A 22,277-nucleotide genomic window follows, 5' to 3' on the forward strand; every position below is an offset into this window, starting at 1 on the left:
GTGTTATCAAAAGTTATATTCAATAAAATTACCAATCAGATTCAATCCTACAATGTATAGCCACAGTAATGGATCAGCTTGAGATCCAATCAGAGAATTCACCTTGTTAAAGAAGTCCAAAACTAAGGGCCATAAGTATAAGATTTTTCTTAATTGTTTCATGGATGTGGGCATCACTGGCAAGGCCAGCATTTGTTGCCCACCCATAATTGCCCTTGACCTGAGTGGCTTGCTAGGCCATTCAATTGCTGTGGGCCTGTAGGATAAGGATGGCAGATTTCCTTCCCTAAAAGACATTAGTGAACCAGACTGTTTTTTTTCAGCTGTCAGTGATAGTTGCCATGGTCTTCATTCCTTGAGACTAGTTTATATATTTCAGCATTATGAATTGACCAACTGCTGTGATGGAATTTGAACCCATACCCCCAGGGCATTGGCCCCTGGGTTACTAGCACAGTGACATCACCACTATGTCACCATCTCCCACAGTGGTAGTTATTAATAAATCCAATAAGGGAATTCAAGAGAACTTCTTTACCCAGAGAGTGATTGGAATGTGGAACTCACTACCACAGGGAGTAGTTAAAACGTAGAGTATGGATGCATTTAAAGGGAGGCTAGATAAACACAAGAGGTAAAAAGGAATGATATTACGTTGATGGGGTTAGGTGGACTGGTTGGGAAGAATGACCTGTTTCCATGTTGTAAATTCTATCCATAGAAAGGTTATTCTCCTCAAAATAAACTTTTTAAGTTGATGGACAGGAGCAGTTTCAGGCAGGAGAAGACATTATGTCCTTCTGGCCTACCTACTCACAGTGCATTTCTAATTACCCTGAATCACATTTGTGGGGGAGAACCAGTCAAGATCCTTGATGAAACCTGTTAAGGCTCCTTGCTCCATCTCCCATGCCAATAATTTCAAACACACTGATCACCCTTTAAAAAATAAAAAAAAGTTCCCCTTGCATTTTTTTTTGCTGTCCAACTTTTGCAGCTGTGGCTAAGGCTCAATATCCGTTCTTTCTTAACCACCAAGGTGGGGAAGGAATGAGCATGATGCATTGAAGATCAGAAAATCTTGGCAAAGGGTTGATTTATTCTTCTCTATCCTTTCCTCATTTTCAAGCCAGTTCTCTCCCAGGTGGCACAGTTTGGTGTAACTATATGCAGTGACGTGCAAAGGGATTAAATACAAGGCATGATACATTAATCAGGTTAGTGAAGGGAAAGGCCCTGCTGTGACCAGCTGTTCTCCAGCATAACATGGAGAAAACACAGAGAGAGCAGTTCCCCTCATCGACACGCCCAGACCATTCTGGAAATTTGTCTCAATATTGGAGAGTTGCCTTGGCATTAGAGATGTTCCATTAATATTCACTTGACTGCACAGGCCAGGGATTGCAAAGGAATTCCATTATTCATTTCTCCTTATTTTAAGCTCCTCTCGATATTTGCACCATGCCTTGGTTGAGAGAGGTTCACACATCAGGAAAAGGTCACAAAGAGTGTGCAACGCAGAAACAGGCCATTCGGCCCCACCATTCCATGCTGATGTATATGCTCCAAACGAACCTAAAGCATTATCTGCTTTTGGTGAGACTAGAACTTTGACATTTGCCAAGCCTGTCCTGTCATGTAACCTGAACCTATGCTGAACTTGTATCCATGCTTGGTTAGACCACACTTGGAATGCTGCATACAGTTTTGGTGACCAACAATAAAAGAGATATAGAGGCACTAGAGAAGTGCAAAAAGAACTGACAAGAATATTACCAGAAATACAAGGATACAGGGTATACTTATCAGGGAAGAATGAACAAGCTGGGTCTCTTTTCTCTTGAAAAGAGAAGGCTGATGATTGGCCTAATAGAGGTCTTTAAAATTCTGAAAGGTTTTGATTGAACAGATACAGAGAGAATGTTTCCTCTTGTGGGAAAGAGCATAACTAAAGGCCATCAATATAAGATAGTCACTGAGAAATCCAATTGGAAATCCAGAAGAAGCCCCTATACCCAGATGGCAGCTAGAATGTGGAGTTCACTACCATAGTGAGTAGTATCGATACATTTCAGTAGAAGCTAGATAAGCATAAGGAAGAAATGGAGGTAGAGAGTTATGCTGATGGAGTTAGATGAAGAAGATCATAAGATTATAAGAAATAGGAGCAGGAGTAGGCCATTCAGCCCTTCGAGTCTGCTCCTCCATTTGGTAAGATCATGGCTGATCAGATTGTCACTTTAACTCCACTTTCCTGCCTGTCCCACATTACCCTTGGCTTTTTGTAGATCAAAAATCTGTCCAACTCAGCCTTGAATATATTCAATGGCCCAACCTCCACTGCTCTCTGGTAATTCCAAAGACTAGCAACTCTCTGAGAGAAGAAATTCTTCCTCATCTCTGTCTTAAATAGGGAGACTCCTTATTTTAAATTGTGCCCCTAATTCTAGATTTCCTCATGAAGGGAAACATCCTTTTTTTATTCATTTACAGGATGTGGGCATCACTGGCTAGACCAGCATTTATTGCCCTTCCCTAATTGCCCTTGAGGAGGTGGTGTTGAGCTGCCTTCTTGAACCACTGCAGCCCATGTGGTGTAGGTACACCCACAGTGCTGTTAGGGAGGAAGTTCCAGGATTTTGACCCAGCGACAGTGAAGGAACGGTAACTCATGATGGTGGGTGACTTGGAGAGGAACTTCCAGGTGGTGGTGTCCCCATGTGTTTGCTGCTCTTGTCCTTCTAGATGATAGTGGTAGTGGATTTGGAAGGTGCTGTCTAAGGAGCCTTGGTGAATTTCCTCTCAGCGTCCACCCTGTCAAGCCCCCTCAAAATCTGATGGGCAGAAATTTTCCCCCATCCAGGGGGTTGTGTGGGCGTGGGCAGGGGCAGGCGTGAACCCGATCGGCGCCCCTCATCGGGGCCACGCCGCCATTTTATGTGGGTGGGCCAATTAAGGTCTGCCCAGCATGATGCTCGCCTGGAAGTGCTGAGCTCTCCCTGTGCAGGCAGGGGTGGGGTCCCCTGTCACATTGATGCCTCAGGGAGATTTGTTTAAGTTTTAAACATCCAAATAAAGAAATTAAAAACTTTTAAAACATGTCCCCTCACGTGACAGTGTCACATGAGCTGGGACATGTCAATTAATTTTTTTTTAAATTTTATTGAATTTTTAAACACTTCATGAAACCTCATCCCGCCCGTGGATGAGGTTCCATGAAAAATGTGAAGGCCGCCTGGGCTCTTAATGTTGGACGGGCAGCTCATTGAATTATTTCAATTAGTTTTTAACAGGCCTTAACAGGCCTTTGACAGTTCGGCGGGCCTGAAAACCTAAATAACGCGCGGTGACGTCAGGACGCCCGCCCGATGTCACCGCGCATCATTTTACGCATCGGCGAGCAGGCCCCGCCCCCACTCGCTGACCCGAAAATTCTATTCTATATGTTCCAATAAGATCACCTCTCATCACCTCATGAAAGGCACTATATAAATGCAAGTTTTTTTTTACTGGTTCAGAGAGGCTGATAAATCTTGACGCTGCTCTTATTGGATAAACTGAGTTGAAGCAACAGAGAAAAGGTTCTTTACCGAGTTCAAGAAACGAAGTGTTGGAGGAGGAGAAGGCAGAAGGTTAAGCTTTGATTTGGGTGTCTGTAATGGTGCCAAAGGGGGCAGGTGTTAACAATGGCAGTTCAATGAATATACCGATGTGGCCGGTATACTTCAGTGCAAAAAGACCCTAGGTATTGGTTGATGCTCAGCTTCCTGTTGCTTTCATCAGAAAAAGTCAAAAATACTTTGTTAAACTTTAATGGTTGAGATTCCCAAATCAGGTGATCTTCATTTAAATCTAAGCCAGATCTTTTATGTTTGTTTCTGTTCCACGGATTAACTGGTTCATTGAAGACAACAATCACTAAACATTTTCCCCAAAGATACATTAAACATTAAACAGAGTCAGCAATTTAACGTTTACATGATTTCATTTGCATATTTTAATTGACTATTAATTACACATCAAAGCATTTCTCATACTTGTTGTAATATTTTAATAAATATTCATGAGGATGAACACATACTACAGAGTTTGGGTTGCCTGGTTAGATCTTTGTCAGGAACAGTATAATTGTGAGGTGGAACCAATTTTTTGATTGACATTTTTGAGGTGCAAGCACTTATTGTGTTACCTATACATAAAAATATGTAGTCCTTACAACACACAAACAGGCCATTCGATTCATTCAGTCTGATTCCTCCTACACTCAGACAAGTCTTTTTATCTAATTCTTTATATGAAGAAACTTGTATTTCTATAGTACCTTCCATGACTTCAGGCTGCCCCAAATGCTTTACAGCCAATGAAGTACTTTTTGAAGTATAGTTTCTGTTGTAATGTAGGAAAAACAACAGCCAATTTGCACAGCAAAGTCCCACAAACAGCAATAAAATTAATGACCTGGTAATCTGTTTTAAGCGATGTTGACTGAGGGATAAGGGGCGCTGGGGAGAACTCCCCTGCTCTCATCCGAAATAGTGCCATGGGAGCTCTGAGCCCCCCTGAGAGAATAGGTGGGACCTCAGTTTAACATCTCCTCTGATAGCTGACACCTCTGACTTTACAGCACTCCCTACACTGGGAATGTCAGCCTAGGATAACCTGGGTTCGAGATTTCTCAGTCAGAGACCAGAGTGTCAACTACTCAGACACAGCTGGCGTAGCACAATCATTTTTATTGCTCCACATTATGAGTTTAATCTACAAATCCATAAGTCGCATACAGTCCCAGAGCTGCCAGTGAGCAGGGCCTGGAGAGGGCCAAGTGATTAATATCTTCTCAAAGGTTCCCTGTGGGCACAGGTGGAGCAGAGTTTTTCATGTGGTCTCATAAGGAATCCTTGAGGCTCCTCTGCTTTGGACTCCCCCCCCCACCCCCCACCTCACCCACCAAGCTCTGTCCACAATTGCCCGTGACACCTTCCCCATCCCCCCTCCCCCACCTCCTCCCCCCCACCCCATCTTCATTTACCTAGCCGGGGACTGTTTCCCAGCCCACGAGAGGTGGCCCGCAGCTGTGAGAAATTACAATCCCATTCACTACCTACCTCAAACCTCATTCTCCTCACTGGGGCAGGCTGCGTTTGTATGTGGCCGTGTGGTAGTGAGGCCTGGCTGGGGGGGTGGGGGGTGGGGTGGGTGAGGAAAGTCAGGGTTAAAATCAAGTGTGCCTCAGCTCCTCCCCAATTTGCAGGTGATTTCCCACACACACTGATCCTGATCCACATTAAAGTCAGTCACCTCTAAATCTACTCATTTCCCATTTGCAGACAGGGAAAGTAAGTATAGAGAGTGACTGGTTTTTTTTCTACAAAGTGAATCTCCACATGAAGGCAGCCTTGGACCTCAAGGTGAGGTCAATGCCAGAAGATGATGTATCCAAGCAGCTCATCAATTATCCGCTCACCTTCTTTCATCACTCTCCGTAGGGGGTAGCACAAGCGGAACAGACACAGTTAGAAGCTATCCTCTGAATAAGTTCCAACAGGCAAAAGTCAACTGCTTCAAAGAAAATATTGCAGTTTCAAGAAAATACTTTGCTGTCGCTTCTTTATTCATCCTCTGGATGTGGTTGTTGCTGGAAAGACCAGCATTTATTGCCTATCCGCCAATTGTCCTGAGAGAGGGAAGGTGGGCTTTCCTCTTCAATCGCCATGGTGATTTGAGACAACTGATCGCTAAGCCACTTCTAAGGACAGTTAAGAATCACGCACAAAAACATAATACTGCTGATGCGGGAAATCTGAAATAAAAACAGAAAATGATGGAAATTCTTTGCGGGTCAGGCCATATCTGAAGAGAGAGAAACAGGGTTAACCTTTCAGGTCAATGATCTTTCATTCGAATCAAGCACATTAGTGTGAGGCTGGAGTTGTGCATGTGGAGTTACAGTAAGGACATTCAGCTCCATTCCCAAAAAGACATCAGTAAATCAGTTGGATTTTTGTGACAATCCAACAGCTTCATGGTCACTTCTACAAATACCAATTTTTCCAAATTGTCTAACAGCCGTGGTGTGATTTGAACTCATATTCTGACTGCATTGCTACTCTTGTAATTAAACACTGCACTACATGTGTGACCATTAGTCCACTCTCTGAATACATCATGAACAAAAAAAGATGTTTCTCCAAGTTTGGAAGCAGAGTTCGTCACGTTTTTTGACCTATTGCTACTCAAAGATGTTGTACTATCCTGTTTGACCTCCAGGAGTCTTCCTGGTAAATATCTTCCTCATCGGGTTCCCCCAACCCAATAATTTTTCTGTCAACCATCCAAGGTTGGTGTGTTGCTGCCTTTCATTGTAAATTTATAAATTAAGACAACAAAAGAAAATAGGGAAGAACAGGAAGGTAATTTTTGCTAATAGGGGGCTGAGGGGTGGCTGGTGAAACAGAGCAATCTTAATGCGCTTCCAGAAGGAGCTAGACAGTCTCTTGTCAATAAATGGGGTTCAGAGTTATTAGCAGAGCACAAAGGAAATGCTGTGGACAGGTGAGCTAGATGGGCCAAAGATCTACTCTTGCCTCAAAATTTTACTATCTTAATGCTCTCCTCACTGTATGATGGCCCTCAGTTCCAAAACTGCATCCCCTTTCCTTTAAGAAGTCCCAGAACAGTTATATTGAAGGGATGACTTTGAGCCATCTCTATAACTTGCTTCAGCCATTTCTCCCACAGCTCAAAGAGCAGGAAGCGGTTCGTTAAGAGTTGCTACAGCTCTTCCTGTCCTGTCACCTGACCTTTGCCTCCTGAAGTTTCCAACCTCCCCCCCGCTTCCCCCAGCCCTTCATTGCCTCCGTGTCCTAGGTACCAGGCGTACCACTAACTTACAGCTGAAAGGTCAGGCACTTATTACAGAGGAGATGAACATCTATCGGTTTTGGGGTTATAAATATTTCAAGATACAGCCAAAATAAGAAAGAATCCTTGCAAACTGAAATGAGTAAACATCTGGTGGGTATTATTTGATCATGTTTGCACATTCTGTTTCTTTCATTATCAGAAAAAAAAACTTTCAATTCCTCACATATTTCCTCACCGCCTCCTTACTTGCACTATACAGAAATAGGTCATGTTTATTGTCAAACAAGGATGTCTCACATTTTATATTCTACCCCTTCTCCCCCTAGGACATGCCCTACCTTGTGTGTCATCTCTGATGGAATAAAATACAACTTGTTCCTAATGAGGCTGACTTTTATTTGACTTGGTGCAGTTTGAAGTGAAGCAATGTAAACGATTTGATGGTAATTATTCTCTGTGTGTCAGCAGCTATTTACAAAAATATTCAAAGGAATGTTATAAATAGGCATCTGAAAAGGCCAGCACCATCTTATTTTATATCACAATGCACTCTAACCAGCTTTGTAATCAAGGATTTTTACATTAAAATTATCTCATCACATCATTATTTGGGCTTGATCTTAATTCAGTCCGAGCATAAAGTGGGCAATGACAAGTCCGCACCCATTTTATGTCTCTCTTGATTGACGTCAATTGAAATAATAATGGGGAGTGATGTAAATCTTGATCGGCTGACTCACCAATATCTGGTTTACACTCACAATCTGCCCCATGACGTCTGTCACTTTAATGGAATTAGCCACTAATAGAGGGCAGTTTGGGACCATGGCCAGTGAAAAGAAAGACTTGCATTTTTATAGCACCTTTCATGACAACTGAATGTCTCAAGGCCAATGAAGCACTTTTGAACTGTACATAGGAAGACGAGTGGGCCGTTCAGCCCATCGAGCCTGGTTGATCATCTACTTCAATGCCATTTGCCTGCACTATCACCATATCTCTTGATGTCATTAGTCTACAGAAATCTTTCGATTTCTGTCTTGAACATGCTCAGTGATTGAACTTCCAGAGCCCTCTGGGGTAGAGAATTCCCAAGATTCACCACCCTCTCCGTGAAGAAATTCCTCCTCATCTCAGTCCTAAGTGACCTACCCCTCACCCTGAGATTATGTCCCCTGGTTTTAGACTCACCAGCCAGGAGAAACATCTTATCTACTGCCACACCTTTTAAGAATTCTGTAAGTTTCAATGTCACCCCTCCTTATTCGAAACTCTAGGGAATACAGACAGCACTCACTGTTGCAATGTAAAAAACACAGCAGCCAATTTTCATACAGAAAGGCCCCACAAACAGCAATGTGATAATGGGCCAGATAGTGGTCCAGATTTGTGAAGATTCAGGGAGGGTCCATGGACCTTTAAAAGTGGCGGGTGGGAGCCGGATCCGGAAGTCCTGCCCCATTCCCAACAGATCCGATTTTCTACAGTAGGGGGAAAGATATGGGGCATAACTCACACTTGAGGACAACCTGAGCTCAGCAAGGACCCAATGCTTGCTGAAGTTAAGGGCCTTATCCTGCTGTGTGGGAGCTACACATCTTTAAAGTAGTCAGATATGCTCTTGAAGGGTGAATAAGGTCTGTAGAACTGTCAAACTGTGAAGTTATTTCAATCCCTATCCCTTTAAAAATTAAAAAAAGGCTGCCTGCGTCAGTCACAGGTAAAATAAGTTCAAGTTGTGAAGTTTTTTAATTCCCCAGCCTTGTAAAAATTTTAAAAGTAGGCTGCCTGTGTCAGTGAGTGTTGAAAAAAATCTGTTCAACCAGTTACAATAGCTGTTGTTGACATTACTCCAAGGGCTATCATTGCATCATTATTAATGCTTGGCTGCTTTCCATCGCCTATGGTTATCCCAGTAGGGGTGTCCTAACTTTACAGTTTCAATGGCAGTTCAAAGAGTTTATTAAAGAATTAGCTATCTTTGTTGTGGGTTTATGAATACAATTCTGTTTGTTTTTATAAGGGATTGAATACTTGAGGGAATCTAAATGTTTTAAATGGGCTTTCATGAATAAGAGTGTTTTTTTTTTACTATAGTGAAAGCTGCATTAGATAATTAGAACTTTATTTTGTTTCATCTCAACCTGGTGAAGTCTGTCCATAGTGAATACTGACTGAGTTGGCATGGAGGGTGAGGATGGTGGATGGGTTGGCATGAGTTGCCATTAAGTTGGTGTGTAGGCTATAAGGGGCAATGGGGTGGGTTGGGGACATGAGTCAGCTTGGAGGGTATGAGGGACTGTTGGAATGAGTGGGGAGCATAGGTTGGCATGGAGGGTATGAGGGGCCATTGGGGGTGAGTGGGAGCGTGGGTTGGCATGAGTTGGCATTGATGGGTCATGGGTGTGGGTGGGGGAGTGATGAGGAGGTGTGAGGGGTGACAGCCAGTGGGCCTAATATTTAACAAAACAAGTGGGACAAAGTTCCTGAGAACCAAGGAGGCCTTTTAAACATTCTGCCTCAGCACTCGACAGCCCTTGTGGCTGCCTCTGATCTGCGTACAGGGTCGACGGGCCCAACTCTATCCCATACCCATTCCCCTAGAGCAAAGATCCAACCATTCAGGAGCCGTGAGATCCCCCTGGCCCCACTCGACTCAGGAGCGAAAGTCTGAGCCCGTCGGTTTTTTCTCATGTTAATTGAGGGACACATATTGGTCAGGGAACACCCACCTGAGAAGGCAGACTGCACTTCAGCTTAATGTCTCGCCTGAAAGACAGCAGTCCCTCAGTGCTGCACTGGAACATCAGGCTAGATTTTTGTGCTTAAGTTCTGCAATGGGACTTGAATCCAGAATTGTGCCACAGAGGCAGGAGTGTGAGCCACTGAGCTGGAGCCAACACTGCCAACTATAGCTGGCACTCAGGGACAAGAAAGGGTTGGAAATGAGACAAAAATATGTGAGAAAGGACAATTACCTAGAATTTACAGCCCAGAAATTGGCCATTAGATCTAAATCATTTATGCTTCACACAAGCCCCCTCCCATCCTATTTTATCTCACTCTATCAACATTTCCTTCTAGCTCTTTCTCCCTCATGTGTTTATCCATCTTCCCCTTAAATGCACATATATGGTTCACCTCAAACCACGGCCTGTGGTAGTGTGCTCAGCTATAGGACCGAAGAGGCCCAGCTTGTACATAGAAGTGTGGTGCCCAGAATTATCCACATCACTCCAGCCAAGGCCTAGCTAGTGAATCATAGGGTAGGCAAGGGCCAGACCCAACCGAACGTAAAATGACGCTCAATGACGTTGGGCGTGCGTCCGAATGTCAGCGCAGACTCGCGCGATATTTCGGTCGGTGGGTGCATGCCGGAGTCGGCAGTGCACCCGAGGGCAATTGAAAGGCTTATCAAGGCCATTAAAAAGTTAATTAAGAGAGATTTTTCACAGGCGAAAAGGCCAAGCGGCACTTTGCACTTTTTTTTGGAAACCTCATCCACAGGCGGGATGAGGTTTCCAAAAGCAAATAAAAATCAAATAAAAACTTTATCTTTTCATTAATAACGTGTCCCTGCTCATGTGACAGGGTCACATGAGGGGACATGTTTCATTACATTTTAATTTTTTAATTATATTTTTTCATATTCCTTCACCTGCCCGAGGCAGCTCTGTGCCTCAGGGAGATTTACATAGCGCGCACTCGCACTCACCTGGCTCACACTCCTCCCCCTACCCGCACAGGCAGCGCTGAGCGCTAACACTCATGTTTCACACTGGACGGAACTTAATTGGCCCACCAGCGTGAAATTGCCTTCCAGGCCTGATCGCGGCCTGCCCATCCCCACCAAGCCTGCACGCCAAGGAAAACATTATGCCCATAAACTTCTAGAAAGATCTCTCTGCTTTTATATTCTACTCCTCTATTTATTATCCCAACCAACCAAAACCTAATCAACTCACTGTGCCAGCTTTAAGGATTTGTGTATTTACGAACACCAACATCTCTCTACTCAGCTACACTTTACAAAGCCCTGTCCTCGAATATATTGTCTTTCTATATTAGTCCTCCCAATGTGCATCAGTCAGAAAGGGATCATGGAATGTCTAGTAGACTTATCACCTTCAATATGTAACTAACACACCAAAGACACAGTGAAGTAGATTTTCCCCCCCTGGAGATATTTTTGTCCAAACAGTTAAAATGTTGTTAAATTCTTCTCTGCACTATTATCACAGGCAACACCAACTTGATTGAAGAAGGAGGGTTCCTGGAGATTTAAAAATATGCACAGAGAAATTCAGGTGGAACCTCTGACAGTGCAGCATTCCCTCGGTACTGCACTGGGAGGGTCAGCCTAGATTTTGTGCTCAAGTCTCTGGAGTGGGACTTGTACCTTTGAACTCAGAGGCAAGAGTGCATTCATATGGGAACAAGATTGGTTTGAAAGTTACAGAAGTTGTTTTTGTCAGCTTGATGACTGAGGTTGTTGGAATCCTACAGCACAGAAGGAGGCCATTTGGCCCATCATGCCTGTGCCAGTTCTTTGAAAGAGCGATCCAATTAGTCCCATATCCCTACTCTTTCCCTATAGCCCTGAAAATGTATTCCTTTGTTGAAAATTATATTTGAATCTGCTTCCACTGCCCTTTCAGATAGTGCATGGCATGAACTTTGCAAGGCATTAGTTAGGCCTCACTTGGAGAATTGTATTCAATGGTGGCCATCATTGGCATACAAAAGAATGCTGTGTAGATATGTGCATGCATGTGATTTGTGATCTGAGTTAAGAGGAACAATTGCAAAAGGTCTTAGACTCTACTAAGTGAGTGCTGCACTGTCAGAGATGCTGTCTTTCAGTTGAGATGTTAAACAGAGGCGTAGCCTGCCCTCTCAGATGGCACTATTTTGAAGGAGAACAGGGGAGTCATCATGACCAATATTTATCCTTCAACCAACAAATCACAAAAAACAAATGACCTGAATAAATAAAAACAAAAAACTGCGGATGCTGGAAATCTGAAACAAAAACAGAAATACCTGGAAAAACTCAGCAGGTCTGGCAGCATCGGCGGAGAAGAGCAAAGTTGACGTTTCGAGTCCTCATGACCCTTCAACAGAACTAAGTAAAAAAATTTCACCCCTTTCTTATTTTTACTTAGTTCTGTTGAAGGGTCATGAGGACTTGAAACGTCAACTTTGCTCTTCTCCGCCGATGCTGCCAGACCTGCTGAGTTTTTCCAGGTATTTCTGTTTTTGTTACAAATTACCTGAATATTGCTGTTTGTGGGAGCTTGCTGTGTGCAAATTGGTTGTTGCATTTCCCATGTCAAGATAAGGACAACACTTCAAAAAAGCACTTCATTAGCTGTAAAGCACTCTGGAACCTTCTGAGGTCATAAGAGAGAGCAGATGGGACCTTGGTTTCACATTTTATCTAGAAGACAACGACTTCAACAATGCAGGTCCTTCCTCACTCCTGCAGTGGGTGGTGGGCAGTGGATGGGGGGGAGGGGGGGTGGGGAGGTGGTGGTTGGTGGTGGGGGTCAGTCTGAATTATGTGCTCAAGCATCTGAAGTGAGACTTGGGCCCACCTCCTGACTCAGACAAGACCGCAACCCACTGAGCCGCAGCTGAAAGCATGATGGAATTGCCCAGTGAAATTACTGAAATCCTAGGATTCAATAGTGAGCGAGCGAAAGCATGTGCAAGAAAACAGAAGAATTTTAAGTTGGAAAATAAGTGATGGTTTGGGTCGTGCAAGTGCCAGGCAATGACCATCTCCAAAGAAAGGGATTCAAACCATCACTCCTTGACATTCAATGCATGACCATCGATCAATAACCTGTGGATTACCATTGACCAGAAATTGAACTGGACTGAAGAGCAGGTCAGAGGCTAAGAATCCGCTGGCGAGTAACTCACCTCCTGACTCCCCAAAGCCTGTCCACCATCTACAAGGCACAAGTCAGGAGCGTGATGGAATATCCCACCAATGACGCATTTTGGGAGGCAAGGGAATAAACAATGAATGGTAGGACCCTAGGAGGTACAGAGGATCACAGGAACTTTGGTGTACATGTCCATAGATCCCTGAAGGCAGCAGCACAAGTAGATAAGGTGGTTAAAAAGGCATATTGGATACTTGCCTTTATTAGCCGAGGCATAGAATATAAGAGCAGGTAGGTTATGTTGGAGCCATATAAGAAGCTAGTTAGGCCACAGCTGGAGTGCTGTGTGTAGTTCTGGTCACCACTGTTATGACAAAGCAGCTGGTAAAGCTGAGTTATTTAAAAATCCCAGAGGGAAACTTTAAACAACTGTCATAACCTATATTTTTATTATGTTTGAGATGCAGCCCTAAATTCAGGAATCAGACCACCAATTCTCAAGAGGTTTTTATATCAAACTACATGAGACATTTATTAATTTACACAAGTTAAATATATACACATGGCTACAAATTACTGCTATCATAACTTTTAACAAATTCCCAAACTAATCTCCATTAAAAGGCAACAGCAACCCATAGGCCAGGATTTTTCATTGGTTGGGTGGGCTCGGCAGGAGCAGGCGGTGGTGGTCGCAAAGCTAACCACCACCCACGATTGGCTGCACACCGCGATTTCATGCGGAAGGGGCGGATTTAGCACTCTCTCGCACATGCATGCAAAAGAACGCTTCAATCTCCCTGAGGCATGGAGCCACAATTATGAAGCAATTGTTAAATAAATAAATACAGTAAAAATTTAATGAAACATGTCCCCTGTCATGCGACTGTGTCACATGAGATGGGACATGTTTTCATTTTTCAAAGAAAATTTTTATTCAAGTTGTAATAGCTTTATCCCACTTATCCCAAACCTTATCCCAGTCGTGGATGAGGTTTCCTAAAAAACGTAAAGGCCACTTGGCCTTTTCGCCTGCCCGGCAAGCGTTAGGTTGGACGGGCACCGTAAATTTCAAGTTAAGGAGGTTGTTAATGGCCTTAACAGGCGCTTTAATTATTGGCAGGCATGTAGCCGACTCCAGCATGTGCCCTCTGAATGAAACATCGCCAGGCAGAGCAGACGTCAGGATGCACACCCCATGTCATTTTACATTCCGGCGTGTCGGGCCCACCCCTGTACGCCAAAAATTAAATTCTGCCCTTAGACTTTAAGCAGACACCAGGCAAAGCATTTTCACCTTTATAAATTCAAAATGAGGCTCCTTTCACTTTGGTTCCTTTGCAGACACAGTCGTCGGCTGACAGGCTTTGATCTTACATTGCCTCTGTCCTACAGACACAAAACTGTTGTCTGTTATATGCAGGACACCTCGTTGAATGTAAACTCTTATTGTATCGTCAGCCTCTTTGAACTTCCCCTCTTCTAACAATAAAATCCCTTTCATAGTACCAATTTTATTAGTAATATGAACATTGCTTGGTCTCTGCTAGCTAGGGGCCAGATTTCACTCCCCTTCTTGAATGCTCTATTCCGCAAAATGCAAATGCAGTCTACCTCTCTACATCTCATAACTAGTACACATCAAAGCGCCCAGGCTAGTTGTCTTTAATCCAATTAAGACACACCCACAATAGAGATTAAACCCCTATTTAAAAAAAAATAATTTCCAACAATATATACATTAATAGCTTCAAGACCCAACACTATAGGAAGGACATGATTGCACTGGAGAAGGTGCAGAGGAGATTCCCCAGGATGTTGGCTGGTCTGGAGCGTTCAGCTATGAAGAGAGATTGTTTTCCTTAGATCAGAGAAGGCTGAGGGGGGACTTGATAGAGGTGTACAAAATTATGAGGGGAAGAGATAGGAAGAAACTTTTCCCATTAGCAGAGCTGTCAGTAACCAGGAGGCATAGATTTAAGGTAAGGGGCAGGAGCTTTAGAGGGGATTTGAGGAAAAATGTTTTCACCCAGAGGGTGGTGGGAATCTGGAACACACTGCCTGAGAGGATGGTAGAGGCAGGAACCCTCACAACATTTAACATTTAGATAAGCACTTGAAATGCCATAGCATACAAGGCTATGGGCCAAGTGCTGGGAAATGGGATCAGAATAGATAGGTGCTTGATGGCCAGCATGGACAGGATGGGCCAAAGGGCCTGTTTCTGTGCTGTATAACTCTATGACTCTATGACCGATGCACAATGGCAGCATCTACAAGATGCACTGCAGCAACTCACCAAGGCTCCTTAAACAGCACCTTCCAAACCCATGACCACTACCATCTAGAAGGACAAGGGTAGCAGGTAGATGGGAACACCACCACCTGGAAGTTCCCCTCCAAGCCAGTCACCACCCTGACTTGGAAATAAATCGGCCATTCCTTCACTGTCACTGGGTCAAAATCCTGGAACTCCCTCCCTAACAGCACTACGGGTGTACCTACACCACATGGACTGCAGCGGTTCAAGAAGGCAGCTCACCTCTCGAGGGAAACTAAGAATGGGCAATAAATGCTGGCCCAGCCAGCGACGCCCACATCCGATGAAAAATATTTCTAAAATCTTTGGCCTTGTCCTCAACTTGACTCTCTAGCCAAGTGATTTATTTTTCAGTGTGAATTCTGTACTGTTAAATAAATCAATGAACTGGATACATTCATAAATCTAGCCAGGGCATGGAAGGATTTCTATAAAAAGAAATTGCAATAACTGCATATTAACCATGTAGCAAAGCTTTATAAAACTTAATTAAAAACACATTCAATTTATTCAACTGTTTGTTTCTTTTCATTGTCTCCCTGCTTCCCAATCACAGGAGACATAGAACTTTGGACAAAGAGTCTAACAGTTCATAGAGATAAATAATTTCTTACTTTCACCTTCATTACTAAACTCACTTGCTCAACAATATGTGTGAATAACAAGCAGCAACATGAATATTCAACAGCATGACCCAGGACAGACCAGCGACTTCTTATCCAGGCACATTGTTTATCTTTTTCTAGGACACTAGGGATTAATGCTGAAATTAGGACATGAGTCTTATAGTGCTGTTGAAAACAAACAAACCCAGAGAGATAGAACATTGAGGGAGAAAATTCTTCTAGATTATGTTTATTTAATGTATAACTTGATCACTCATAGAGTTAGAAATTGGTCCATGTTAGCCCCAATTTTCCCAGACAATGAATATACTGCTAAATTCATGAGCACCATATCTTACTCATCCTCCTTAGGCCCCTCCAATATGTAAATTAGCAGCCCAATGTCTATTGTCAGTGCTCCTGCTGAAATTCATCTCCGACAATTGAGGAAAGCATTAGGCTTATCCAACTCAGGCCCTTTGACCTCCAGCGACAGGTAACTTTGGTTATTTATTTTTTCAAATGTTCAAGGATAACCAAAGGGAAGCAGGAGTGATTGTTAAATTTCTGCCCTCACTGCCTGCTGATTCTCACAGCTATATCTCTCTGGCTTTTAAACCCATCTTTAGGTTTTAAGTCATGGTTTGTATATTGGTCCAACCACTCCACACGACAGTGAGTTCTACATTCTCCATGAACCATTGTCTCCCACATCACAGGGCTGCCAGTGAGGCCAACTGTCCGAGATTGACTCCTTGGCTCGGGGAGGGACAACCAGTGCAAATGAAGCTTGAGGACTAATTTCCATTGACTCAGAACAGCTAACTGTATGGTCACAATGCTCCAGCTGTCCTGGTATGTGGGACAGGTTTGGTAGGCCAGCTAGTCTCTTCCTGTGTGTTCAATTTGCATTTAGTGTGGAAAGGACTCACACAAACTGAAAAACAGTTCAGAAAATAACCCATAGCAACAGAATTGAACTTAAAACAGCAGAATTCATGTTGAGTTCAACTTGGTTGCCATTAAGTCTGGTGCTTTCCACTTTCAGATACATAATAAATCACTTATGTTGCATTTACAGTAATGGTATTTACTCCCAAGTTGCAATCTTAGCACTTGTGTGTGATATCCTCAGATAAATGCCTTAGAATAGTTTCACTCGAAATAGCCTTGTTTCTCACTTAGGTAAATGACAATTTGATTCTCAAAAGTTTTACACAGAATGTACAGCATAGAAACAGAATGTTTAACTCAGCTGGTCTGTGTTAATGTTTATACTCCACAATGACCCACCTCTGTAGACCTCTCTTCCCTTCTCTTTCCTTCCTGCATCAAGTCTTCCCTTGAATATATCAATGCGCTCTGCTGCAACCACTCCATGTGCAGCCAGTTCCATATTCACACTGCCCTCTGTGTAAAGATGTCATCTTAAATTCTTTGCTCAATTTGATAGCACTGCACTAGTGGTGGAGGGACTTAATGTTGAAGGTGGTGGATGGGGTTTTGATCAAGCGGGGCTGCTTTGTCCTGGATGGTGTCAAGCTTCTTGAGTGTTGTTAGAGCTGCGCTCATCCAGGCAAGTGGAGAGTACACTCCTGACTTGTGCCTTGAGGATTGTAGACAAGCCCTGGGGAGTCAGGAGGTGAGTTACTCTCCACTGAATTCCCAGCCTCGAACCTGGTCTTGTAGCCACAGTATTTATATGGCTAGTCCAGTTCAGTTTCTGGTCAATGGGAACCCTTAGGATCTTGATAGTGGGGGATTCAGTGATGGTAATGCCATTGAACTTCAAGGGGTGATGGTTAGATTCTCTCTTGTTGGAGATGGTCATTGCCTGGCACTTGCATGGTGCGAATGTTACTGGCCACTTGTCAGCCCAAGCCTGGATATTGTCCAGGTCTTGCTGCATTTGGACATGGACTGCTTCAATATCTGAGGAGTCGCGAATGGTGCTGAACACTGTGCAAACATCAGTGAACTTCTGACCTTATGATGGAAGGATGGTCATTGATGAAGCAGCTGAAGATGGTTGGGCCAAGGACACTACCCTGAGGAGCTCCTGCAGTGATGTCCTGGAACTGAGGTGATTGACCTCCAACAACCACAACCATCTTCCTTTGTGCTAGGTTTTCCCCCTGATTCCCATTGACTCCAGTTTTTCTAGGGCTCCTTGATGCCACACTCGGTCAAATACTGACTTGATGTCGAGGGCAGTCGCTCTCACCTCACCTCGGGAGTTCAGCTCTTTTGTCTCTGTTTGGACCAAGGCTGTAATGAGGTCAGGAGCTGAGTGGTCCTGGCAGAACCCAAACTGAGCATCAGTGAGCAGGTTATGGCTGAATACGTGCCACCCGACAGCACTGTCAACAATACCTTCCATCACTTTGCTGATTATCGAGAGTAGACTGATGGGGCAGTAATTGGCCGGGTTATATTTCTCCTGCCTTTTGTTTACACTTCCATGAGGTGCTCTGGGGCATTTCACAGTTTAAAAGCTGCTATGTAAATACAAGGAGTTGTTGTATGGTTATATCACCTCAGTCTTCCATGGAGTTGCAAAAGGAACTTAAGACCAATAGTGGTCTTCAGGGAAAGTTGGTGAGAGGATAGCGGTTAAGTAGATCAGGTGTCAATCAATCCTCAGTTTATATTTGCATATTCTGTCCTTATTTTTCTATTTCTGATTATAAATTCACACTTTTATAATGGACAATGACTGTGTAAGCATGTTACCTTCTCCTACCAGTTAGACCGCCTCCATCGGTAATTACAATACAATTACAAAAATGTAATTACAATATATCCCTGGTTATATTATGGAGTTGAGGGAGCAAGGAACAGAGATTATGATGATAGGGTGAGATGGTATGGTGGGGGGTGTGCTCGCAGAGAGCAAAAAACACCACATAAACCTGATGTAAATTCCATGTAATTCAATGTTCAGTGAGTGAATGATAAAACAATTGTAATTGTGTACTTAACTGAGAGCCACAGATGCAAAAAAAAAACACCGTTAGTCTTAAATAACCAACGCTATACAGGGTAAATAAACAAAACAATGAACTGAAGCATTGTAGTACACATTTCAATCTCTACACTTGATAGATTTTGCATTGATTTTCCTGCTTGATTCAGCTAACCTCATTTTTTTTTGGTTTTTATTTATGCTTTTCCTTCCTCTAGACGCCAAAATGTTTACGACGTGTGGTTGCATAACGTGTTGAGTCATTTTTAAGCAAATAAATCACCCTAATTAGCAGCAATTCTACATTTACCAAATTGATAAGAGCTGCACAGGCCAGTATTGAAAGAATTTGTAGAAGAACACAGTGCAGAATCCAATCTGCATTGGATTCGCTCCATAAGCCGGCAAATTTTCACAAAGCTCAAAAATATTCCTTTCCGTTCCATGAATGTTTTGCCTGAAGGCAGGTCCTTGGCTCATTGTCTGCTTATGTTTCATCCTGAGCCATTTTATCCTGGCAGGTTTTGTCAGTGGTGGTTTGCCATTGCCTTCCGCTCTCAGGAGCAGGGTGAGGAGGCAGGTTCCCGGGTCTCCCTCGGCCAGAACAGGAATTGAACCTGCCCTGTTGACATTATTCTGAACTACACACCAACCAAGTGAGCTGACCAGCCCACTTAAAAATATGTAACTGTCAAATGAAACCGCATGATGGTCGTGGAAATAACTATATTTATAAATAGGAAGAAATGTCAAGCTTATTTTCTTCAAATGACATTTGACTCTCAATTATTACCAAGTGCCTTTCCAGCTTTACCAAACTGGATCAGAGTATCAGCTGCATCTCATTCAGCCCATCCTTCTTGTATTGGCTCTTTGAAAAAGCTATCCAATTAGATCCGTCCTCACTGCCCTTCCACCAAAACACTGCATATCTTTTCCCTTCATGCTTATCTCCAATTCCCTTTTGAAAGTTGCTACCAAATCTGCTTCTATAGGAATATAGGAACAGGAGGAGTCATTCAACACCTCAGGACTGTTCCATCATTGAGTGAGATCATGGCTGATCTAACCTTACTCCATATACCAGCCTTTTCCCCATCCCTTAACACCTCTGGAAACCAAAAATACATCTACAAGATGCGCTGCAGGAATTCACCAAGGCTCCTTAGGCAGCACCTTCCAAACTCATGACCACTACCACCTAGAAGGACAAGGAAAGCAGATAGATGGGAACACCACCACCTAGAAGGACAAGGAAAGCAGATAGATGGGAACACCACCACCTAGAAGTTCCCCTCCAAGTCACTCACCATCCTGACTTGGAAATATATTGCCGTTCCTTCACTGTCGCAGGGTCAAAATCCTGGAACTCCCTCCCTAACAGCACTGTGGGTGCACCTACGCCACATGGACTGAAGTGGTTCAAGAAGGCAGCTCACCACCACCATCTCAAGGGCATCTAGGGATGGGCAATAAATGCTGGCCTAGCCAGTGATGCCCACATCCCATAAATGAATATTTAAAAACCCTCAGTTTTAAAATGAACAATTGATCTAGCATTAATTGCCATGTACAAGACAGAGTTCCAAACTCCAAACGCCTTTTTGTGTAGAGGTATTTCCTACTTTTATTCCTGAAAGGTCTGGTTATAATTTTTAGACTATCTCCCCTCCTCCACCCTCCCAGTCCTGGATTTCCCAACCAGCGGGAATAATTTATCTTTATCTACCTCTCCGTTCCCCTTAACATCTTGAAAACTTCAATCAAATCACCCCTTAACCTGCTGCCACCATGCTTTCTGGCAGTCATTTCAGATCATAACAACTTCCTTTGTAAAAGTATTTCTCGTGTTTCTGCCTCTGATTCTTCTGTCGATATTTGAAATCCGTGCACTCTGCTAACTGATCCTCCTCTCAGTGGAAACAGTTTTCTATCAACATCCTTGTTTCCAATCCCTCGCCTTGCTTCCATCCCTCCCTTTCCTTCAACAACCTTCAAATTTTTGAAATCATTAATTAAATCTCTGCTTAATACCCTTTGCTGTAGGGAGAATAATCCCACCTCCTCGGGTATCCCCATTGTACCAAAGTCCCTCAGCTAGGAAACTTTCATGGATGCTTTTTAGAATTATAGAATCATGCAACAACAACAACTTATATTTATATAGCACCATTAACATAATGAAATGTCCCACAGCAGAAACATTGTAAAACAAATTAAGATACTGAGGAGTTAAAAACAGAAAGTGCTGGAAAAACTCAGCAGGTCTGGCAGCATCTGTGGAGAGAGGGAAACAGAGTTAACATTTCGAGTCTATATGACTAAGGCGATGTTAGGTCAGGTGAACAGAAGCTTGGTCAGAGTCTTAAAGAAGCAAAATGAGGCAGGGAGGTGGAGTGATGTAGGGAGGGGATTTCAGAGCTTGGGGCCTAGTTAACCGTAAGCACAGCCTCCAACCAGGCAACACTGAAGAGGTCAGAATTAGAGGAGCACAGATATCTCAGGGGGTTGTGGGTTCAGGGGAGGCTACAGAGATAGGGAGAAACAAGGCGAGGGATTTGAAAACAAGAATGAGAATTTTAAAATCAAGATGTTGCTTGGCCGGGAATGAATAAAGGTCAGCGAGCACGGGGAGATAGGGAACTGGACTTTCAGGCAGCAGAGTTTTGGATGACCTTGCATTTACAGAGAGTAGAATGTGCAAGACCAGCCAGGAGTGTATTGCAATGGTCAAATCTAGAAGTAACGAAGGCGTGGCTAAAAGACAATCAGAAGGAGCGCTCAGAGCTCAGAGCAGGGGATAATTTGTAAGACCTCACCTTTGATGTTTCCTAGTGATCTAAGTGGAGCTAATTTGAGCCAAATATCTCTGGGGTTGCAATGCGGCCTGATGGTAGCTCACATCACAACTTGCTTTTGAAATCCTTTAACTGCAGCTTATTCTAGCAACTATCTGGTTGCTGTTAACTGTCATCTCCTGTGGTAGAGAATATTGATTGAAACTCCCTGTACATTGCACTCCGCACGGTGGTTATGTGTGAAACACTGGAGGTTTCTACTAGCCCTGTCACCCACATTGTCTTGTTCTCCAGGCAATTATCCATAATTCTTCACTAGCAACTAAACAGATATCACAAAGGCACCTCCGCTACAAGACATCAATCTATTTATGAGTCTTGGGTTACACTTTGCTTATGGTAGTTTTTTTCAATACTGCTTGCAGTTAAATATTGATGGTTGGAAACACAGTTTCTTTTAGAGTCATAGAATGGCTTGGGGACACTAAAAGTTTTCAAAGTGCAGCATTTTAGGCTCACAGTCGTCAGCAACTAACTTGCAAGCTGCCTGTATTCAGGCTGCATTGCGACATTCAACTATCCATCACTTCCACGCGGATAAGCTGTAGAAATCAAAGTTGTTATATCTTCATCTCAAGTCAAAAAAACAGACGTGCATTTATAAAAAGCATCGTCCAATGAAGTAAGTTATTGTTTTGAAGTGTAGTCACTGTTGCAAGGTAGGAAACATTGTGACCAATTTGTGCACAGCAAGCTCCCACAAAGAGGATTATGCAAATGACCAGATAGCCTGCTTTAATGATGTTGTTGGTGAGGGATAAATATTGAACT

At 43.3% G+C, this 22,277-nt stretch overlaps 1 protein-coding gene across 3 annotated transcripts in view; it reads left to right on the forward strand.

Annotated features, from left to right (window-relative positions):
* LOC144696397 (synaptotagmin-A) overlaps nucleotides 1-22,277 on the forward strand; it is a 518,026-nt gene that overhangs the window by 262,397 nt on the left and 233,352 nt on the right. Inside the window, exon 1 of one of the 3 annotated variants that reach the window (XM_078567638.1) lies at nucleotides 19,244-19,332. The exons of the other annotated variants lie outside the window; for them this stretch is intronic. The gene's annotated coding sequence lies outside the window, so the exon portion shown is untranslated. Of the gene's footprint in view, nucleotides 1-19,243; nucleotides 19,333-22,277 lie in introns of those variants that run through there. 3 annotated transcript variants of the gene reach the window in all.

This window comes from Cetorhinus maximus, chromosome 22, assembly GCF_964194155.1.
Source record: "Cetorhinus maximus chromosome 22, sCetMax3.hap1.1, whole genome shotgun sequence".
In the NCBI taxonomy this organism is placed as follows: domain Eukaryota; kingdom Metazoa; phylum Chordata; class Chondrichthyes; order Lamniformes; family Cetorhinidae; genus Cetorhinus; species Cetorhinus maximus.